The following is an 18,830-nucleotide window of genomic DNA, read 5'->3' on the forward strand; positions in this document are numbered from 1 at the left end:
TTGCTTTGAGTTGAGTTGCAAAAACAACGAAGGTATTGTTCTAAGCCTTGGTTCAGATGCTCGGTCTGTCCATTGGTCTGAGGATGGAAGCCCGATGACAGAGCTCTATCGATATTTAGTGTCTTACAAAAATACCTCCAAAACCGGGAAATGTACTGAGGTCCTCTATCAGATATAATAGTATGAGGAAGTCCATGAAGACGGAAGATATGTTCGATTAATATCTGGCTTAATTCTTGGGATGTAGGTAGCTTTTTCAAGGCAGTGAAGTGAGCCATCTTAGTAAAGGAGTCCACAGTGACCATGATTACCCGGTTTCCTGCTGAAAGTGGTAATGAACACATAAAATCAGTAGAGATGGTGTGCCATGGAGTTGGCGGAACCGGCAAGGGCTGGAGTAATCCTGCAGGTCTGGTTCGGGGAATCTTCACTTGAGCGCATGTGGGACAAGCCTGAACGTATGTTTCAATATCCTGTTTCCAAGTAGGCCACCAGAAAAATCGTGATAACAGTTCTTGTGTGGCCTTGATGCCTCTATGACCAGCAACCGGTGAATCATGACACATTTGTAATGCCTTTTCTCTAACTCTGTTAGTAGGGATGAATAACAGATCGTGATAATAATAGTATCCTTGTCTCTTATGTAAAAGAGGCCTTAAGTTCTCTACTTCATCATCAGATAGATTGGAGTATTCCAGTTGTACCTCCTCCAGAAAAGACTGAGCTACCCCAATGATCTTATTAGGTTCCAGTAGGGGTTGATCTGGGACAGGAGTACAATCTGGATAACGACGCGACAGAGCATCAGCCAGAATGTTTTGGGAGCCAGGAATATATGTAATGTAGAAATCATACTGGCTGAAGAAGAAGGCCCAACGAGCTTGACGACTATTTTGGCATACGAAATTTCGTAAACATTGTAAGTTTCGATGGTCTGTTCTCACTTCAAAAGGCTCCTTGGAACCCATCAGAAACTGTCTCCATTCAATACAAGCTGTTTTCAGAGCCAACAATTCTCTTTCCAGTACTGAGTAATGTTGTTCTGCAATAGAGAGTATATGAGACAAATAGAAAACAGGATGTTCAAGACCATCATCCTCTTGTTGTTGGAGTAGGACGGCACCAATGGCTTTTTCAGAAGCATCGGTGACGACAATAAATTGTTTGTTGGTATCTGGATGTCTTAAGATGGGAGCTTGTGTAAATGCCTTCTTTAAATCCTGAAAGGCTGTTTCGGCAGCTTTAGTCCAGACAAACCCTTTAATAAGATTTTCCTTCTTTAAAGTGTGAGTTATATGGCTAGTTTGTTTTGCAAAGTCTGCGATGAATTGTCGATAGAAGTTCGCTAATCCTAGAAAGCATTGTGTTTCTTTAATAGAAGATGGAGAAGGCCAATCTAGAATAGCTTGTACCTTTTCTTGATCCATAGCTACACCGGTGGGACTTAAATGATATCCCAGATATTTGACTTCCGTCTTGTCAAACTCACACTTTTCGGGTTTGCAAAATAGTTGATGTGCCCGGAGTCATTGAAGGACTTGTTTCACATGGGAAGAATGGAGTTCGGGATTTCTAGAATAAATAAGAATATCATCAAGGTAGATTACAACTGTCTGATTTAGGAGATCAGAGAATACTGAGTCCATAAATCTCTGAAAGATTGCCGGGGCATTAGTAAGACCGAAAGGCATTACCCTGTATTCAAAGTGACCAAATGGAGTCCTAAAGGCCGTTTTCCACTGATCTCCTTCTTTAATGCGTAAAAGGTGGTAGGCTCCCCGTAGATCTAGTTTGGTAAACCGTTGGGCCCCTCTGACTTCCTCTAAAATGTCCCTTATGAGAGGCAAAGGATAACGATCTTTAATAGTTATTTTATTCAGGCCTCGAAAATCCAGGCAAGGGCGAAGATCCTTTGTCTTCTTGGGTACGAAAAAGAGAGGAGCCCCGGCCGGAGAAGACAATGGAACAATAAGACCACTTTGAATATTTTCATCCAAATACTCCTTTAGTACTTCCTTTTCAGTTTCCGTGAGGGAATACATCCTGCCAAAAGGAACGATAGTGCCAGGTTCCAAGGGAATAGCACAATCGTAATCTCGATGTGGAGGTAACACAGGTTTGGAAGGTTTTTGGAAGACATCTTGAAAATCCAAATAGTGTTCAGGAACTCCTTGGACTGTGTTTATGGTCGAACCGTTAGTACCCTCCGTGATTATTGATCTCTTAGGCGACCAATACTTGTCTGAAGCAAAACAGTGCTCGTGACAGAACTGTGAAGACAAGGAAACCGTCCGGGTAGCCCAGTTCACATATGGATTATGTCTGATGAACCACGGTATTCCAAGAATGATGGTATGGTTGGGGGAAGTTATAAGATCAAAGGAGATGTGTTCCTGATGGTTACCGATCTGTAGATTCAGCATCAGGGTAGTTGTATCAACTGGACCCGATGATATCAAAGATCCGTCCACCGTGTGTACTTGTTCGGGAATCTCCTTAGGTTGTATAGGAACTTGTTGAGTAGTGGCCCACTTCTTATCCATATAAATACCACTAGCTCCACAATCTAGTAGTGCCAGAGTCTTCTCTTGACGGCCATCAGGTAATTGTAACATGACTGGTACAATGAACAAGGATGTGGTATTGTCATTGAAAGAACTGATGGAAGGTATAGCTGCTAATCCCGTCCCCTCCCTTCTTACAGAGGACGGGAAGCAGCGTTTCCCGATGGCCTTGATGGACGTACTGGACAGGTACGCAGTATGTGGCCGGCAGAACCGCAGTATAAACACAAACCCTTCTTTCGTCTATCTTCTCGTTCGCTAGCGGAGAGCGGGCCTCGAGTTGTATCCACCTGCATGGGTTCTCCTTCGGTGTCTCTGACAGGAGGGCGAGGTTCCTCAGAACGATGCGGAAAAACTCGTGAGGTGCTTGGTTGAAAAGACCCTCTGCTCTTTCTCTTCTCTGCTCTCCGTTCCTGAAGGCGATACTCGATGGAGAGGGCTTGATCAATCAGGCCACGAAGATCTTCCACTCTGGTGGAATGTACTAGTTCATCTTTTATTTCTTCTTTGAGTCCTCTACGAAACAAAGTCACCAAAGTACGTTCCACCCAGGTGGTCTCTGCCGCTAGTTGACGAAAGCGTGTAATGTATTGAAGGACATCTTGTGAACCTTGATGAATATCGCATAAGGCTTCTTCCGCTGAAGCCTCCAATCCCGGACGACTAAACATCAGCTTGAAGCGGTTCACAAAGGCGGAATAATCCGACAATACCGGATCGTTAGACGATACCATCGGGGTTGCCCAGGCCAAGGCAGGACCGGATAAGGCACTGATGAGATAACCCACCTTTGTTCTGTCATGGGAGAATTGGGTGGGCCGGAAGGCGAAGTACACTGTTAAGGAATCAAGGAACTCACGCAGCTTGGTTGGTTCACCAGAAAAACGATGGGTAGAGGCGGAGAGCGTCGGAACATCACCACTACGGAAAGCCAAAGCCTGTCGCAGCGCAGCATTCTCACTATGTAGTTGCTGTAATTCTTGAGCTTGTTGCTGAATTGTAGTTAGAAGAGCTTGATCCGGATCTGCAGCAGCTACCACAGTGTCTTCCATGGTGTTAGAAGACGTCGGGATGGTTAGGCGCTGCAATCTGTCACGACTCACGTGCTGCTTGCGCCTGGAGTTTGCAGATCTTGAGGCGTGGATCTTGAGAGTTCGACTTTGGCCCAAAAAGGGGCGACTCTTTCTGGTAGCCACGGTGCTGTAGGCAAAGGAACGCCAAGGACAGACCGTGACCGTGAGAAAGTAGCGCCAGAGGGAAAAAACCCCTTCAGAAGAAGAGGAAAAAACCTCCAAGAAGATTCGCAGAGGATTCCTGAAACAAGAACAGAGGAACAGGAATCAAAAAGAACTGACGTGATAACACAGAAATGGCGAAATCCAGAACCAAAGGCTAGGAAATCAGGAGCGAGGACACTAACTGAACAGAGAGTGTTGCAGCGCAAAGAGGAGAAGTAAACACCACCCTTAAATACCATAAAACAGGAAGTGACCCACAGGAAGAAAAAGGACACCATCTTAGATAGGGAAAAGTAGATAGAATAGACTGGAGCAGAAACCATAGAGAATAGGGAAGGAGGAATGCTGGGAAGACAAGGGTAACCTGGGAAGGGGAAAAGACATAATGGAAAGAGCAAGAAACAGACCCAAAAAGAAAGAGGACAGAAGAAAGAAGAAAAGGAGCCCAAACAGGTAAGAGGGGTCAGGAGACCCCAACAAAACGGAGGGAGAGAGCAGCGCGAGGCCCCAAGTAAGCCTTGGGGCCTCGTAGGGTGCAGGAAAGGCTCGGGGCGTGCCGCGTCTTAAAGACGCGAAGCGCGGCCCGAGCCGAACGCGCGGCTTGTGCTGAACGCTCGGCTCGCGCCGTGCGGTGCGGCGCGACATAGGTGGTCATTATGAACATGGCGGTCTGGACCACCACACCGGAGGTGGTGGTCATTACCGCCAACGGCATGGCAGTCCAGACCGTCATATTCTGAACACAGACTACCACCCACCGCCAGGCCAGATTCGACCACCGGGCCGACTGTGGGCACATTCGACCCGGCGGTGGAGGCTGGACAGGCGGTGGGATTATGATCCTATTTCCACCAGGGATTCCCTGGCGAGTTACCCCACCAGGTAATCCCTGGCAGAAAGCATATGGGTGACAGGAATAATCATTCCTGTCACCTGTATGTGACATGCCAGGCCCCTCCACCGCTTTCCACTATCCCTACCCACCCCCCAAGCCATTAAAACAGCCCCCACAACCCAAACCCCGAAAACCGACCCCCCAATCCTCCACCCCCAAAACCCCATGTAGGTCCCCCCACCCTGATCCTCACCATCCCCCACCCCTACATACAGGTCCCCCCAAACTCCAACCCCCCACATCCACATGCACCCATTCACTTACATGCACACACGCATAGATGCACTCAGACACACATACCCCCACATACACTCATGCATACCCCCATGCACTCACACACTCACACCCTCACCCCCCTTCCCTCTCCGACAGCACTTACCTCTTCTGTCGTGCTGCTCCGGGAGGGAAAGGGCTCCCTAAATGCTGCTCCGCCGCCAACGCCGCCTCTCCATACACCACCACACCTATAACTGCTTCATTATAGGCGTGGCGGTGTGTGGAGTGACGTGACGGTGAGGGTGGAGCAGCATCAACCCCCGCCACCGACCGCCAGGATGGCACATGGCGGCCCTCACCGCCATCAAGGCTGGTGAGGCTCTATGCATCATTATTTGGTGGTATGCCAGCTGCCAACACTGGCGGTCTTTCATTGATCGCCAGGACGGTTGGCGGCGGGCATCCCGCCAAAAACATAAGGGCTCCTCTAGTCTTTAAGCATTAAAGTTAAGCACATCTCTTCTCACGACAGAAAATGGGCAAAGTCTAAACTCTCAAAAAGAATAGGAAGAATGACCCCACTCCTCTCCGTACAGACCCGCTAAGTTGGATTTCCTAAAACGACTTCCCAAGTCCCTATTGGTCAAGGGATCGTACGTTCACACTTTGTCCAATAAAACTAAAACATCAGATCTACATTTCTACTAGTACACGGTTCACATGTCGATGATTGGCTCATCTTGTACTGCTCTCATCCACCCGGCTCGTCAGGTAACAATATTATTACAGGTTATGGTCCAGTCAGTGTGGACATTGTTCTCCTCCTGAGAAAGTCAGTCTTTACATGTTACATTTACACTGTTGCATTCAACAGGAACAACATCTTCTAGTAAGCAGTTCTCATGAGAAAGACTTTTAGCTACGAACACATTAAGACTGCAAAGTGGAAAATCACAGTTTAATTCTCCAAGCAGATATTTTATTAAACACTTTAAGAAATGCAGTTTGACATGAAGCCATACAACTAGGCCAAGACCTCTGCTAAGTTAAGGCTTTCAATTAATAAAGCTAATACATAATGCATAACCCAAATATGACATGTTACTACATTAATCAAACATATGCTCAATATTTCATATTATTAAGCCATTAATAAGTACACTTTGTGAACACTGGCGGCCACTCATCTACCAAAACATCATCCCTGTTTAGCCCCTTCACTGCCAGGCTTTTTCCCCCCTCAGGTGTAGAGCCTTTTTTTGGCTATTTGGGGTAGTTTGTGCTTAGGCCCTCATCACGTTTTGTCCACATAAACAACCCACTCTTTTTTTCCAACATTCTAGGGACTCTAGAGGTACACAGAGTTTGTGGGTTCCCCTGGAGGAGACCAAGAAATTAGACAAAATACAACTAATTTTTTTTATTTTATTTTTTAAATGGGAAACAGAGCTGCAGAAGAAAGCATGTGGTTTTTCCCTGAAAATGTAATCAACAAAGGGTTTCTGGTGCTAAAATTATCATCTTCCGAGCTTTCAGGAACAGGCATACTTGAATCAGAAAACCACATTTAATGGGACATACCCCATTTTTACTCTTTTTGTACTTTCAGCCTACTTTCAGCCTCCTTCCAGTTAGTGACAGAAATGGGTGTGAAACTAATGCTGGATCCCCGACAACTAAACATTTCTGAAAGGTAGACAAAATTTTGAATTCAGCAAGGGGTCATTTGTGTAGATCCTTCAAGGTTTTCCTACAGAAAGTTACAGCTAAAATAAAAAAAATATTTAAATTGAGGTGAAAAAAGAGCCATTTCTGTCCATGTTTTCTTCTATAAATGTTTCCAGCTATGGCAGATTTTTGAAAGCAATATACCATTACGTCTGCTGGACTCTTTTGGCTGTGAAGATATATAGGGCTTGTAGGTTCATCAAGAACCCTAGGTACCTAGAGCCAATAAATGAGCTACACCTTGCAATGGGTTTTCATTGTATACCGGATATACATCAATTCATTTGGTGAAATATAAAGCGTGAAAAATAGGTATCAAGGAAACCTTTGTATACCTGGTACATAATGAAAACTTATTGCAAGGTGCAGCCCATTTATTGGCTCTGGGTACCTTGGGTTCTTGGTGAATGTACAAGCCATTTATATCCCTGCAACTAAGTGGGTCCAGCAGACATAACAGTATATTACTTTTGAAAATTTGACATGGCTGGAAAAAGTTACAGATGAAAACATAGACAGAAAGGCTGTGTTTTTTTCAACTCAATTTCAATATTTTTTTAACTCAACTGTTACTTTTCATAGGAAGACCTTATAGGACCTACAAAAATTACCCCTTGCTGAATTCAGAATTTCGTCTACTTTCCAGAAACGTATAGCTTCCTGGGATCCACTATTGGTTTTACACCTATTTCTGTCACTAACTGGAAGGAGGTTGAAAGCACAAACAATTGGAAAAATGGGATATGTCCAAGTAAAATGCAAAAACTGTGTTGAAAAATTTGGTTTTCTGATTCTAGTCTGCCTGTTCCTGAAAGCTGGCAAGATGGGGATTTTAGTACCATAAACCCTTCGTTTATGCCATTTGCAGGGAAAAACAGAGGCTTTCTTCTGCAGCACTTTTTTCCCATTCTCCCAAAAATACAAATTGTAGCTATGTTTTGGCTAATTTCTCAGCCCTCATTAGGGGAATTCACAAACCCTGGGTACCTTTAGAATTCCCAGGATGTTGGAAAAAAGGTCTCAAATTTGGCTTGGATAGCTTATGTGGACAAAAAGTTATAGAGGCCTAAGTGCAAATGACTCCGAATAGTAAATAAAATGGCTTAGCACAGGAGGGGAAAAAGGCATAGCAGCAAAAAAGTTAAGCAGTATACAAAACGTCCTATTAATAAATGTACTCTTTCCCCGATGTTTGGAAAATATGTACCTTGGTTAGCATAACAAACCTAGGAACAATCAGTTTATTGGTAATCTCTTTATATAGTTGTAATGAAACTGATGTGAATCATGTTTTTCCTCTCATTTTAACCCTATCTCTGGTGTAAATCCCCTTCTTTGTCCTTCCTACTTCCCCATTCCCCTGCTAATAGCGTCAGTCCTCCTTCTTGCATCCTACCATTCACAATATGTAGGACTGAATGAGTGAATGAACGAAATATAACATTTACGCTACGCATACTAAAATGAAGGGTCTCTAAATGCAAGTCACCTAAAATAAGTCAAATTGAAATCCATGCATGAAGACAGTCATCGAGGCTGTGGGCTGTAGCACAGATGTTAAGAGTAGTGCAAATATAGACTGATTGGTGTCTGAATGTGCTACAGATGTAGTGGAGTTACGTTACCACCGGTAGAAGTGGTACAAGTTTATATTTCCTAGAGCCTTAACAATGGTCTTTTTTTTTTTAACTTTCATTGTTGGCCTCTTCCAAAAATGTGTGTTCGGCTACATCGCTCTCATGATTTGTTGTACAAGGTAAGGCAATGAGTCTCCTCCTCGTTTCTCTTACTGCGTTTTTCACAGTTGCAGCATGCTATTATCACCAGCAGCTTCTTGTAATTAAGGACCAGGTATATCAATCTAATGCCTGAATATAATTAGTGTATGAATCATAACCACTCTTCTAAAACATCCTGTACTAGAGGAACAAAGATAAATGCAATTCAGGAATAAAAGAAAAGTACTTTAACATTCATTTGCACAACAAAGCTCACAGGTCCATATATGCATTTTACATCACCCTCTATAATTCACATTAAAAAAAATATGCAACCTCTCATCCCTTTGTCTTTTCAAAGATGTAAACTGTGTCTGATTACATAACTCCAAGTAACATAGCAAGACATCATTAAGTATGGTGAAAAAATCAAGCCATACAATATCGCTGCAGAAACTGGCTTTCCATGATACATTGTAATACACAGTTTGGATATGTCACTGCGCCATCTGCCACTAGTAATATGGAGTATTGATCGATGGAGAATATTTGTTGGCCTTTGCCTTTCCTACCTAATGCATGGGACAAAGAGTTCCATAAGCTGCAAATAATGCCCAACCTTCCCTGCTCGTAAGCTTTATTCATGGAATGACCTTAAAAAATCCTCTGAGCTTCGGAGCCTTCTAGTAGACTGGCAAAAATAATGTTTGCCCTTTAATTCCATCAGCGGCTGCCTCAAATCTCAAGGAGTGGTGAGCGCAGGGAGGGACGGGAATAAAACAATTAATAAAAACAAAACTTACCTGTTCCCGTCGTCGCCGCCTGCCGCGTTGCTCCTCTGCTCTTCTTCTAGTGTCCCAGCAATCACTGGGACACCAGCACAGGCTCCCCAGCAATCCTGGTGCTGCTCTTACGCTAAGTAGTATGAGAGTATAGTCAGGATTGGTCTGATTAGCTTGGACTGCTGCTCAAACACTTCCCTGGGGGTATGTGCAATTTCTCCAGTCCGTCTGTGTAGCACAGCTAGGTTGGAGAAATCTAAGTATGCATGTGTGTTTGGCCGGCCGTCTCAGGCCGGCCAAACACATGTGCACTTAGTGCACAGATTCCACCCCCCCTTCCATGGATCAGCCCCACCCCTCCCTGCACCTGCTGATGACTGAGCCAGCAGTTGAAAGTTACAACAATAATTAAATATCGTTTTATCTTTCAGCTCCTGGCCTAGACAGCGGGGCCACGATCCTTCGCCATTGCAAAGGAGCCACCCCTGTTTAATTAGGGGCTATGTATTTGATGTATTTAAACAAAATCGAGCCCAGTTTCGACTACTAGATTCTCTGCTACAGTGGTAGCCACAGAAGTTGTCTAAGGGCCTGGGTCACATGCCCAGGGGCTACTGGTGTTCATGGGAAAAAGGGGTGTTATCCTGCCACCCTCCGTGGAGAGGAAAGAACAGGGAAATAAACACAGAGCTGCTAAAAAATAAATCACTGCTCTGAGACAGCGTGCTGAATCTCTTAGGTGAACTCTGGTGAACTTTGCAGATGTCCTACTGTGCAAGTGCTAGCCGGGTGAGGTTTTCTTTGACCTGCAGGTACAAGCTACACCAGTGACATCATCGGAGAGGGAGTGCTGGATTAGAAAGCAAGTGATCCGGTTGCTTTTGGAGAGCATAAAAAGTGGCCCTGGTAGGAGTTACAAAACTCCATCCACTTCAAAGGCTAGGGGTGGGTCAGACTGATGAGACAAGGTGGGTGGCATCACTTTATAGGTCATCACAGAGGGGCAGACTGTAGGAGGGGTGCAAGGGGCAGCTCCCCTGGCAGTAGCAAGTGTTTACTACTGCATTTGGTTTCACTTTGAAATAAAATTGTTATAGAGCTCAGCAGACAGAGTGCTCCTTATCTCGACCATAGAGGCCCAGGAGGGGGAAGAAACCAGCTGCAGACAATAATTACACTAGAGGGCTAAGAGGTCAGTGTGCAGTTAATCTTCTGCCTGCATCAGGAGCATCGTCAACCTCCCCCTTTAGCAGCTACAGTGGGGTTGGGTTCTTGATGGGCTTCTTCTATCTGCAGCTCCGCAGACATAGGCTCATAATTAACTTGGGAGAGTGAGTGAGTTAAAGGAGGGATGTGTGGATGGATGGGTGGTTGAAATGGTGGATGGATAGATGCATGGATGAATGAGTGAAAGGATGGATGTAAGAATGTACGAGTAAAAGGCAGGGAGGGTGTTTGAGTGAAAAGGAGGGTGGATGAATGGATGGATGGAGTGAAAGAATGGGTTGTTGGATGATGAGAGAAAGGATGGATGGTAGAATGAGTGAAAGGATGGATGGATGAGGGGAAGGGTAAATGGATGGATGCGGGGATGGAGTGAAAGTATGGATGGATGAGCGCAAGGATGGATGTAAAGATGGATGAGTAAAACAATGGATGGAAGAGTGAAGGGCAGGGTAGATAGATGCCTGGATGAAAGGCTGGATGGATGGATGAGTGAAAGGGTGAATTGATAGATGGATGAATAGATGGATAGATGGATGAGTGAGTCAGTGAAAGGGTAAATGAAGAGATGTATGTTTGGATGGATGGATAGGATGAAGGGTGGATGGATGGGTGTAAGGATGGATGGCTGATTGAAAGTGTGGATAGATGGAGGAGCCAAAGGAAGGAAGATGGATGGATGGAGTGAAAAGATAGATAGATAGAGCAAAAGGGTGGATAGATGAGCAAAAAGATGGATGGGTAAATAAATGGATGGATGAAGGAGGAAGGATAAGTGAAATGATGGATGGTTGAATGGATGGATTAATTTGATGAATAGGTGTCTCTGGACCAGTAGCACATCTCCTTTATTGGTTCCAGAGCTACAGTACACACTCCTTGTTTTGTGGTCCATTTTTATTGCATCAAGAGCACATAATTCTTTCACTCTTGATATAAGAAAAATAAAATGCAGACCCTCTTCGGGTACAGCAACAAACTGAGGTAGCTAGTGACATTGCTTGATTGCTGACACAAGTGCACGAAAGTGCCTGCCCCAGCCATCAGAGATACTGTTCAGAACTGGTGAAATCCCAGCACTGGGAGCATGGCTGTGTGACTATGGTGGTCATTCTGACCTCGGCGGTAAAAGGCGCCTACCGCCGGTCAGAAATCCTCCATAATCCCGCCGCGGTCGCGGAAACCCGCCACGGTCATTCTGACCCGCAGCAGCCAAACCTCCGAAAATCCGACAGCCACAACAGACCAGCGGTCGGCGGAAAAGTGGAGGTGACAAAACCTCCACCGTCACGCCAACAGAAATACGCCCATGCCATTACGACCCACGAATCCACGCGGCGGTCTTTCAAACGCGGTTTTCCATTGGCGGGACACACCGCCGTGGTCAGAATACACACAAACGAACAAAACTCAGCCACATTGGCCGATTTGAATTCCACACACCTGATACACATACACACACCACTCCCACACACACAATACAATATAAAACACACACCCACATCACCCACAAACCCCTACGACCAAAAATTCAGAAAGAAGGCCAGAGCGAGACACCACCATCCACAAACTAGCAGCCACAGCCACTCAACACCATCACCCACACAATATCCACACACAAAACAACACACACCACCACACTCAACACACTTAACTACACATACTCCACCCCACAAATCATACACACCACCCCATGGCACCCCAAAGACAACCCCGCTTCTCAGACGAAGAACTCCGGGTCATGGTGGAGGAAATCGTTCGGGTAGAGCCCCAGCTGTTCGGCACACAGATCCAATACACCAGCATTGCCCGGAGGACGGAGCTATGGCAGAGGATTGTCGACAGGGTCAACGCTGTGGGACAGCACCCCAGAAATCGGGAAGACATCAGGAAGCGATGGAACGACCTACGGGGGAAGGTGCGTTCCATGGTATCCAGGCACAACATCGCCGTGCAGAAGACTGGCGGAGGACCCCCACCTCAACCCCCACAATTCACAACATGGGAGGAGGAAGTCTTGAACATCCTGCATCCTGACGGCCTCTCAGGAGTCGGCGGAGGAATGGATACTGGTAAGTTGAAGCTTCACTACTGCTTCCCCCCCACCTGCATGCCAAATCATACCCCAACCCTCACCCCCATCCTCGAACCCCACCCTCACCCCCACCCCCATCCTCACCCCCACCCTCACCCCCACCACCATCCTCACCCCCACCACCATCCTCACCCCCACCCCCAGCACACCTATTCCCTGCCAATGTCTCACCATCACAACCCACACATCCCAAAACCTAGGCCTGCATGCGTCCACTAAGCATGGACACCCATCACCAAAGCATGCCCAATGCATATACACATCCCCCCCACAAGCCACCCTCACCAAAGCCCCCACACACGAATGCCAGCACTTGGGGACACGGGAACCCACAGATACACCCATATGCCACACAATGAAACTATAACCATACCTCTATACCCCTGCAGGACCCGACCGTCAACACACCGCCGCGGAGGGCCCAGAATTCTCCACACCCCCCACCCAAGAGGCCGTCAGCGATGACAGCAGCTCTGTCGACCTGGACACTGATGACCAGCCCGGACCATCGGGGACCTCTGGACAGTCGGTTCCCCTCACACAGGCCCAGGCCACTACAGACCCAAACCCCTCTGGGAACACCAGCACAGCTCCCACCCAGCGGGCCCATGCCTCTGTCTCCAGGGCGCGTCAATCTGCGGTGTGTCTACCACTACAGGGCACCCAGGATAACCCACCACCCCAACAACAACAGGGACCTGGGGGCAGTGGTAGTGGGCACACCGGCCAGGGGGCAGAGGCCCAGGGAAACAGGGCAACTCGAAGGGCAGCTGTGCGACAGGGGGGGGACGGGCCCAGGGAACCCACTCTCCACGAGGCCCTCACCACCATCATGGGAGCATACAACCGCTCCCAGGAGACGATGGCGACGGTACTGGCCCGGTTCCAGGAGATCCAGGTACTGCAGGAGGAACACTATCGGGGGTACAGGGAGGACATCAGAGCCCTCACCTCCACCCTGGTTACCATGGTAGGGCTGCTGCAGGACCTCATCAACACCAGGACGGACACTCAACAACAACAAAGGGCCCCTGCCACTAGCCTGGACCAAGAACAGCCAACCACCTCCGCCGGCGCTAGTGGACAGGAGGCCCCCGCACAACAGCAGCCCACCAGACCCCCACCTCCTGCAGGAGAAGAACCATACCGCAAGAGGGCCCTGAGATCTCGCAAGAAGACAGAGTAGGATGTCAAGACCCCCGCCAGCAAAGGATACCACCTGATGTCATCCCACTGTCCCACATTGTCACCCTGTCCATCCTTGAACTGCCCATGCTCCATCTCTCCACAGGCCTCTGGACAATGCACCTGTGTGACTGTTACTCTGGACTCTGCCATGGACATTCCTTCACCATAGCCCCCACCCACTTGAAACCACCCATCCCATTTTGAGCACTTAAATAAACACCTATTTTGCACAAAACTATCTGGAGTCTGGCTGTGATTTCAAAATATTGTAATTGACATGACAGTGCAAATATGTCCTTGTACATAGTGAAGTCAACAAACAGCTGCCACAAAGCTGTAGTCCATGGGGAAACGAAGCACAGGACTCGTAGTGGGGACCCCAGATCTGAAATAGGGAGGGAAAAGCCACAACTCAGTCATCATACACTGGGGCAAATAGACAGGCAGCAGAGATGCAGGAGAGTAGTTCAGATTTACTAAATTATCTTTGAATTGTTACCTGTGTCCTATTGGAAGTACTGTTCAATGATTCTGTCCCTGTTGTCTGTTTCAGCCCCGTCGTCTTCCTCCTCGTCACTCTCCACAGGTTCCACCGCTGCCACAACACCACCGTCTCGACCATCCTCCTGCAGGAAAGGCACCTGGCGGCGCAAAGCCAGGTTGTGAAGCATGCAGCAGGCCACGATGATGTGACACACCTTCTTAGGTGAGTACATTAGGGATCCACCTGTCATATGCAGGCACCTAAACCTGGCCTTTAGGAGGCCAAAGGTGCGTTCAATCACCCTCCTAGTACGCCCATGGGCCTCATTGTACCGTTCCTCTGCCCTGGTCCGGGGATTCCTTACTGGGGTCAGTAGCCACGACAGGTTGGGGTACCCAGAGTCCCCCAATAGCCATACACGGTGTCTCTCTAGCTGTTCCATCACGTAAGGGATGCTGCTATTCCTCAGGATGTAGGCGTCATGCACTGACCCTGGGAATTTGGCATTTACATGCGAGATGTACTGGTCAGCCAAACACACCACCTGGATGTTCATGGAATGGTAACTCTTTCTGTTCCTGTACACCTGCTCCCTGTCTCTTGGGGGAACCAAAGCCACATGGGTCCCATCAATGGCACCAATGACGTTGGGAATATGTCCAAGGGTGTAGAAATCACCCTTCACTGTAGCCAATTCGCCCACCTCAGGGAAAATGATGTAGCTCCTCACGTATTTCATCAGGGCAGACAACACTCTGGATAACACCTTCGAAAACATGGGCTGAGACATCCCAGAAGCAATTCCCACTGTCGTCTGAAATGACCCACTTGCCAAGAAATGGAGTACTGACAGGACCTGCACCAGAGGGGGAATCCCTGTGGGTTGGCGGATGGGGGACATCAGGTCGGGCTCCAGCTGGGCACACAGTTCATGTATAGTGGCACGGTCAAGACGGTAGGTCAGGATAATGTGGCGTTCTTCCATTGTCGACAGGTCCACCAGCGGTCGGTACACGCGAGGATTCATCCGTCTCCTCGCCAAACCCAGCGGACGGTGCCTAGGAAGGACAACATGGAGCACACAGTCAAGCAACCCACAGGTACGTACTCACAGCTAGCACAGTAAACGATTCTCTATGCAGTGAATGGCGTGTCTGAGTGGCTATGCAAGGCCTAGGCCTGTGTGACGCAGTTGAAATTGAGCCATGTGGACCCTCGAAATGGCGGCTGTCAGACCTGTGAAGTGTGACAATGGGATGTGAGGTCAATGCGCTGGCGTGGCACACCGCGGCGGTCAGCGGTCGAAGACCGCGGCGCGAAGCCGCATTGGTTAACATTGAAGCCTATGGGTTTCAGGAGCCAATGGCGAAGGGCGCCGGCGGTGGCGGTACGCACCGCCGCGGTACGCACCGCCGCGGACGTGCCCGCCATTTTCTATCTACTTATCCACTTGCGACTTGAACTTTCACAGGAGAGGACCTATACTGCAAGTGTTGCTGTGACCTCGGTCTGGAAGGGACAATGGCTGCTGCGCCTGGGGAAAGGGCCCCTGCCTTCAGTGGAGAGGAGTTGGAGAAACTTGTGGATGGGGTCCTCCCCCAGTATGCGCTACTCTACGGTCCTCCAGACCAACAAGTGAGTTTAATTCAATCTGGATTTGGGGCCACTGGCTGGCTTGGGGGCCTGGCGGGGGGCCTGGCGGGGATGGGGGGCATGTTGGGGCTGGCGGGGGGCCTGGCGGGGATGGGGGGCATGTTGGGGCTGGCGGGGGCATGGCGGGGGGCCTGGCGGGGATGGGGGGCATGTTGGGCCTGGCGGGGGGCCTGGCGGGGATGGGGGGCATGTTGGGGCTGGCGGGGGGCATGGCGGGGGGCCTGGCGGGGATGGGGGGCATGTTGGGGCTGGCGGGGGGCCTGGCGGGGATGGGGGGCATGTTGGGGCTGGCGGGGGGCCTGGCGGGGATGGGGGGCATGTTGGGGCTGGCGGGGGGCCTGGCGGGGGGCCTGGCGGGGATGGGGGGCATGTTGGGGCTGGCGGGGGGCATGGCGGGGGGCCTGGCGGGGATGGGGGGCATGTTGGGGCTGGCGGGGGCATGGGGGGGGCCTGGCGGGGATGGGGGGCATGTTGGGCCTGGCGGGGGGCCTGGCGGGGATGGGGGGCATGTTGGGGCTGGCGGGGGCATGGCGGGGGGCCTGGCGGGGATGGGGGGCGTTGGGCCACTGGCAACGAAAATGCAGACAAACTTGAACGTGGTATTTCTCCCTCCCTGTACGTGTCACATAGGTCCGCGCCCATGAGAAGATCGGGATTTGGCGTGCCATCGCCAAGGAAGTCCGGACCCTGGGGGTCCACCATCGACGGGGCACCCACTGCCGCAAGAGGTGGGAGGACATCCGCCGCGGGACCAAGAAGACCGCTGAGTCTCTGCTGGGGATGGCCTCCCAACGTAGGCGGGGTGCCTGCCGTCAACTGACCCCCCTGATGTTCCGGATCCTGGCGGTGGCCTACCCTGATTTGGATGGGCGCGTGAGGGCAGCACAGCAGACACAAGGGGGTGAGTCCAAGCATTATCTACTCTGTTGTCGCGCAGTGGAGGTGTCTGGGTGGGGGAGGAGGGCTGTGGGTCCCCCTAGGCCAGGGCGATATCTGTAGGCTGGGCACCCCCGTAAGCCCCTGTGTCCCCAGCCAACACCCTCAGTAGTGTGTCAGTACAGCCATCCCTGGGCCGTGTCATCCATGGGTGCAGTTGTCAACTCTAGGCGTGTAGGGCATGTTCCACGGAATGCGTAGCGGACCCCAAGTGCGCAACTTAGTGCAGGGGGCATCTGTGTCTGTCATGTCCGCTAACTGTACCGGAGATCCATGTACTCAATATCCCTTTATTTCTCTCTCCCCCCCCCTTTTTGTTTGTCTTTCTGTGCTTGTGTGCATCAGCATCATCAGGCGGAGGAGAAGTGGCATCGGGGCAGGAGGGAGCTGCATCTCACATGGCCCAGGAGGGCCATGCCACAGAGTCTGACTGTACCAGTGAGACGGAGGGCGAGGGGAGCTCCACAACGGGGACGACTGGACCCTGCAGCGACACGGACACGTCCTCGGAAGGGAGCTCCCTTGCGGGGGTGGCACCATCCGTGCCCCCCGCCATTACAGGTACAGCCGCCACCCAGCGCACCATCACCGCCCTCCCAGCAGCCCCTCAGCGTTCGCCCCGTGCCCGCTCTGCCAGGAAGCCGGGCATCTCCTTCGCCCCAGGCACCTCAGGCCCTGCCCCTGTTACCCCCGCTGCCCTCAGTGAGGAGGTCATTGACCTCCTCCGAACGCTCATTGTTGGGCAGACTACCCTTTTGAATGCCATCCAGGGGGTGGAGAGGGAGGTTCATCGCAGCAATGCGTACCTGGAGGGCATTCATTCGGGTCAGGCTGCCCATCAGCGATCGTTCCAGGCTCTGGCCTCAGCACTGACGGCAGCCATTGTCCCTGTCTCCTGCCTCCCTCTACTAACTCCCTCCTCCCAGTCTCCTGTTCCTCTGCCTGTCCCACCCACACCATCAGACCAGCCTGCACACACCTCAACACCCAAGAGAAGCTCATCCAAACATAAGCACCACAGATCACGCAGACATTCACACACGCAACATTCCGATGCAGACATGCCAACAGTCACTACCACCTCTGTGACCCCCACCTCCTCGTCTCCCTCCTCCCTCCCTGTGACGTCTACACTCACACCTCCATTCACCTCACCATCAGCCAGTGTTTCCATCACCAGCACACCCTCCAGTCCAGTCCGCACACGTGCAGTCACCACCCCCACTGCCATTTACACGTCCCCTGTGTCCTCTCCCACTGTGTCTGTCACCCCCTCTTCCACACCACACAAACGCAGCCACCCACCCACCCAACAGCCATCCACCTCACGACAGCCTATCCCTCCTGCACCTGCACCCAAAGACAGCAAACGTGACTCACCTACAACCACATCCTCTCCCTCCACTCCCATTCCCACTGTACCTACCACTCTCCATTGTCCCAAGAAACTCTTCCTCGCCACTGCTAACTTCTTTCCTGACCCTGAGCCCCCCCCTCCTTCTCGTCGGGGTAAGAAGAGCACCTCAGCCACCACCAGCCCTGCAGCCCCCTTGACAAGGGTGCAGGGGTATTGGAGCCCACCAGCCCGCATGTCTGGATCTTCGCCCAGCAGCAAGGGGACAGCTAGCCCACCCCCTGGGAAGAGGAGCAGAAGGCGGAAGGGGCGCCGCAGGAGCCCGGCTTCTACATCCCCCCCGGACACCACCCAGACACAGTCACCAGCCACAGCTCCAAAGGGAGGAAAGGGCCACAGACTCCCGACTAAGGAGGGCAAGGGCAGCAAGTCGGAGAGGTCAGGCTGCAGGCCTGCTGCCCAGGAGGAGCCCACCACCCCCATAGCCGCTGGCCAGGGAGGACCCAGCCCAGCTGGCCAGGAGGGCCCCACCACCCACAGCCCAGGTGGGCATTGAAGGAGCACCATCCCCGCTGCCCAGGAGGGCACCACCAGGCAATGAGCAGTTGGCCATAGACCGCCCGCCGTCTCAAGAACCGCTGAACTGGGCCCCGCCGTCTCCAGCACCGCTGAACTGGGCCCCGCCGTCTCAAGAACCGCTGAACTGGGCCCCGCCGTCTCAAGAACCGCTGAACTGGGCCCCGCCGTCTCAAGCA

This window comes from Pleurodeles waltl, chromosome 11 (genome assembly GCF_031143425.1).
Source record: "Pleurodeles waltl isolate 20211129_DDA chromosome 11, aPleWal1.hap1.20221129, whole genome shotgun sequence".
In the NCBI taxonomy this organism is placed as follows: Eukaryota; Metazoa; Chordata; class Amphibia; order Caudata; family Salamandridae; genus Pleurodeles; species Pleurodeles waltl.